Source organism: Megascapheus bottae, chromosome 9, assembly GCF_031878675.1.
Source record: "Megascapheus bottae isolate mThoBot1 chromosome 9, mThoBot2.hap1, whole genome shotgun sequence".
NCBI classification, from domain to species: Eukaryota; Metazoa; Chordata; class Mammalia; order Rodentia; family Geomyidae; genus Megascapheus; species Megascapheus bottae.
Window position 1 is genome coordinate 4,527,241 of NC_143517.1, and position 5,346 is coordinate 4,532,586.

At 41.0% G+C, this 5,346-nt stretch overlaps 1 pseudogene; it reads left to right on the forward strand.

Annotated features, from left to right (window-relative positions):
* Positions 1–2,974: 2,974 nt before the first annotated feature.
* LOC150058705 (putative elongation factor 1-alpha-like 3 pseudogene) lies at positions 2,975–4,245 on the forward strand (annotated as a pseudogene).
* Positions 4,246–5,346: the final 1,101 nt, after the last annotated feature.

Consider the following 5,346-nt stretch of genomic DNA (forward strand, 5'->3'; position numbering starts at 1 on the left):
GTGACCAGCAGTCATGAGCAAAAAATTGGAGTGACTGTGCAGGGCCCTGAGTTCAAGCCACTGTATCAGTATGTGTGCACATGCACACGTGCCAGATTTTTTTTCTTTGTTTAAACAACAAAAAGAAGAAAAATCAGCTTGCTTGCTTGCCTTTTGCCAGTCCTGGGGCTTCCTAAGCACTGTCCTTGGACTTTTTTCTTAAAGATAATGCTCTACTACTTGAGCTACAACACCATTTCTGGTTTTTCTATGTATGTGGTACCGAGGAGTCGAACTTGGATCTTTGTGCGTGCTAGGCAAGCACTCTACCACTAGGCCAAACTCCCAGCCCCAGAACCTTGTTTTTTCTTTATTTTAAGAAGCACAAATTCCATTTGCTGGAAAGATGGCAACCATCTTGATCCATTAGGGATTCTGCAATGGAGAACCTCTAGTATAAATGGGATAGTTTATTTTTAGCCTGGCACTAGTGGTTCATTCCTCTACTTGTAATCCTAGCTACTCAGGAGGCTGAGATTTGAAGATTGTGTTCCAAAGCCAGCCCTGGCAGGAAATTCCATGAGACTTCTATCTCCAGTTAAACAACTAAGTGGATATGTGCACTGTGATAAGGAAGGAAGGAAGGAAGGAAGGAAGGAAGGAAGAGGAAAGGAGGAAAGGGATAACATGCAATCCCTTTCTACTCCCCCCTCCCCAGTAAAAAGGTTTTTTGTTTTGTTTTGTATAGTTCTAGAGATAGGAAGTCCAAGATCAAATTACCACCAGGTTCACTGTTAGGGGCTCATTTCCACAGATGGCATTTTCTTGCTAAGTACACACAGGGAAGAAAAAATTCAAGGCCACTCTGTCTTATAAGAGTAAAATAGAGCCACTAGGTTTCAGCATACCATCTTAGAGAACATAGCATTCAAACCATAGCCGTGGTGTTTATTGTACTCCAACTAGAGTTTGGAAATAATAGACAAGGCTATAGACTCTAGATTCCTGGCAAGTGATAGGCATTATCTATATTTTTAAAATGAGGAAATTAAAAACAGACTTGTAACTAACAAAGACAAAAGGGGATCTCCTAACTCATTGGAGATCCATTGTCCATCAGAATTATTTTACTACAAATATACCCTTGGTTCTTTTGTGTTGTTGTTGTTTTATCCAATCTTGGGGCTTGAACTCAGGGCCTAGATACTGTCCCTGAGCTTCTTTTGCTCAAGGCTAACATTCTACCACTTAAGCCGTAACTCCACTTCCAGATGTTTTTTTCTTTTTCCTCTTTGAGTAGTTTATTGGAGTAAGAGTGAGACCTTCTTGCCTGGACTGACTTTGAACCATGGTTCTTTTTTTCTTTTTTGGTCAGTCCTGAGGCTTGAACTCAGGGCCTAGGCCTTGGGCTTTCTCAAGGCTAACACTTCTACTACCTGTGCCACAGCATCAGTTCTGGCTTTTGTCTGTGTATATGGTACCAAGGAATTGAACTCAGAGCTTCATGCATGCTAGGCAAGCACTCTACCAATAGGCCACATTCCCGTCCCTGAACTATGATTCTTAGATCTCAGCCTCCTAAGAGCTAGGATTACAGGAGTGAGCCATGCCTGGCTATATGTGGTTTGATGTTCTGCTTTTGTCACTCACTTTGCATGTAGAAGTCAAAACTTTAAATCAGAGGCAGCTTGGTAGTGTATGCATATAATCCTAGCACTGAGGAGAGTGAGGCAAAAGAAGCCCAAGTTCATGATTACCCTGAACTATATAGATCTTGGTTTAAAAAACAAACAAACAAACAAAAACAAAACCAGGGGCTGGGAGTTTGGCCTAGTGGTAGAGTGCTTGCCTAGCATGTACAAGACCCTGGGTTCAATTCCTTGGTACCACATACACAGGAAAAGCTGAAAGTGGTGCTGTGGCCCACATGGTAGAGCTCTAGCCTTGAAAAAGCACAAGGACAGTGCCCAGGCCCTAAGTTCAAGCCCCAGGATTGGTGGCATAAGCCACCACCATCACCACCACTGCCACTACTACCACCAACAATACAACAATTCACCTTACAAGGCCCTGTTCAATGAAGGACCATACCACTACTAATCTCTATGCCCATTGTTTTCCTCTTTAGCTGGCTGGGTAGACATGCTAAAAAATAAAATAAACACAAAGAACCCCCGTACTCACTTAAGATGAGAAATTAAATTCATATCTACTATTAATTGTACACCAATTTGATATTAATTAGTGATATTTCAAGTGATAAATAACATCTGTTCTCTTCAGAAGGATACTGAAGTAGATCTGTGAAAAAAGAGAGTACAAGCCTGATGAAGGAGAAAGCTTGGTGGTGCATGTTCTAATCTCAGAGATGATTTGAGTGTTTTGGTTATGCAATACGCTATATTTATGTTTACATAATTATATGCTGTGAATTTTAAAAGATACAAATTGTAAAATTTATTGCTATAGACATTTAATATGTGGACTTAATTACTATCTTTCACAATTGAAATAATTGAATACTGAATATATTATCTTTATCTAATTTTCTCTTAGAACCTATTTCCCCTGACCATATCAGACTTTATTTCAGTCTCTTAACAGTTTGAAATTATAATTAAGTTAAAATATCTCAGTTTTAAGTTTTGTAAACAGCAATTTTCTGGGATTCAAATATAAATTTTTACCATCTTCATTAAAACACCTTAAGGGAAGGAATTGATCTAACTCAGTAAATACAAATTATGGATGATGGGGCCAGGAGTTTAGACTAGTGGTAGAGTGCTTGCCTAGCATGCACGAAGACCCGGATTCGATTCCTTGGTACCATATACATAGAAAAAAACGCCAGAAGTGGTGCTGAGGCTCAAGTGGTAGAGCTCTAGCCTTGAGAAAGTCCAAGAACAGTGCTCAGGCCCTGAGCTCAAGCTGAGGACTGGCAAAAAAAAAAAGAGAATTAAAAAATAAATTATGGATGATGAAACAAAAAAATATAATGCGGCCTTTTCCACAAACATTTTGCCATGAGAATGCAGGTGCCGTGAAAACTAATTTGAAGCCAAAATGGGAAAGGAAAAGACCCATATCAATATTGCCCACCACCACTGGGCATCTGATCTACAAATGTGGTGGCATCCACAAGAGAACCATTGAAAAGTTCAAAAAGGAGGCTGCTGAGATGGGAACGTGCCGGAGCCAGCCAGCAGCCAACCGAGATTCCTGGCCTTGGGGGTGAAGACTGGGAAAAGAAGAAGACAAGAAGAAGAAGAAGAAGAAGAAGAAGAAGAAGAAGAAGAAGAAGAAGAAGAAGAAGAAGAAGAAGAAGAAGAAGAAGAAGAAGAAGACGACGACGACAAGAAAAAGATGGGGTCGGGAGGACTGCAGCCCAAGTCAACAGCCCAAGACTCCAGCCTAAGGTGAGCTTAAGACTGTAGCCTAAGGCCGTGAGCTTAAAACTGTAGTGCCGTTTATTTTAAGTTCCAACCTTAAATACCTTTCTTAAAACCAGGAAACTGCCAGGGGTTACATTCGTGCAAAACAGCCAACAAGTCTCAAATAGGTTAAATGAGAAGCGATTGACACAGCCCAAAGTCATAATGATAACAGCTTACTTACTTGTGTACTCAATTGTGCAGGTCCAAGGTCACTGATCCCGTACTCGGTCCCCAACAGGAAAGGGCTCCTTCAAGTACGTCTGGGTCTTGGATAAACTGAAGGCTAAGCATGAGCAAGGAACCACCATTGACATTTGAGACAAGCAAGTATTACAGGACCATCACTGATGCCTCAGGACGCAGAGACTTCATCAAGAACATGATCACAGCCACATCCCAGGCTGATTGTGCTGTCCTGATAGTTGCTGCTGGTGTTGGTGAATTTGAGGCTGAGCACACGCATGAGCGTGCGCTCTGGCTTACACACTCTGTGGTGAAACAGCTCATTGTTGGTGTTAACAAAATGGATTTCACTGAGCCACCCTACATCCAAAAGAGATACAAGGAAATCATTTGAGATGTCAGCACCTACATGAAGAAAATTGGCCACAATCCTCATACTGTAGCATTTGTGCCAATTTCTGATTGGAATGGAGACAACATGCTTGGAGCCAATGTACCTTGGTTCAAGGGATGGAAAGTCATCCATAAAGATGGCAATGTCACTGGAACCACCTTGCTCAAGGATTGCATCCTGCCACCAACTTGTCCCACTGACAAGCCTTTGTGCTGGCCCCTCCAGGATATCTACAAAATTGGCCTAAATTCTTGAAGTCTGGTTTGCTGACATCTATGGTTCCAGGCAAGCCCATGTGTGTGGAGAGCTTCTCTTATTATCCTCCTCTGGGTCATTTTGCTGTTCATGATATGAGGAAGACTTTTGCTATGGGTGTCATCAAAGCTGTGGAACAACAAGGCTGGCAAGATCACCGTCTGCCCAGAAATCTCACAAGGCTAAATGAATATTACTCCCAACACCTGTCACTTCAGTCTTAGGCAGTGGTGGAAGAACACTCTCAGAACTGTTTATCTCAATTGGCCATTTAAGTTTAGTGGTAAAAGACTGGTTAATGATAACAATGCATCATAAAACCTTCAGAAAGGAAAACGTTTTTGTGGACCATTTTTTTTATGTGTGTGGCAGTTTTGTTCTTAGTTTTTAATGGAAGCAACATGAACAAAAATCAGTCACAGAATTTTGAGAGCCATTAAAACAAAATTTAATGAGAAAAAATATGTAATGTGATTATTGATAAAAATAGCATTTGACATGACTTGTTTCCATAGGAGAAGAGCCTTTTTCTCATGAACTCTTCCATACCATGAGTAGAAGTACTAGGAAATATGGAAAACAAGCCATTTTGTTTTCAAAATCATTAATATTTAAGAGTAAACAGATCTGAACCTCATTTTGCATCTGGATTCAGATTTATTTTTAGATTATCTCTTTTCCACTGTACTGGGGTTTTGAATTTCATGCCTCAGGCTTGCTAGAAAAGCATTCTACTACCTGAGCCATGCTCACAGCACTTGTGTGTGTGTGTGTGTGTGTGTGTGTGTGTGAGAGAGAGAGAGACAGAGACAGAGACAGAGACAGAGACAGACAGACAGAGACAGACAGACAGACAGAGACAGAGACAGAGAGAGCATACAGGAACAGGCCAATCTGGGAATTGAACTCAGGACCTAGGTGCTGTCCCTGAGCTTTTGTGCTTTAGGCCAGTGCTCTACCACTTAAGCCACAGTTCCACTTTCCCCTTTTTAGTCCAGCATTATTGAGGATTAATCTGTAAAAGGCAGGCTTAAATTTTTTAATCATGTGCTTTTGTGTTGTTTTGCCCAAAGCCAGATTATAACAGTGATCCTCTTATCT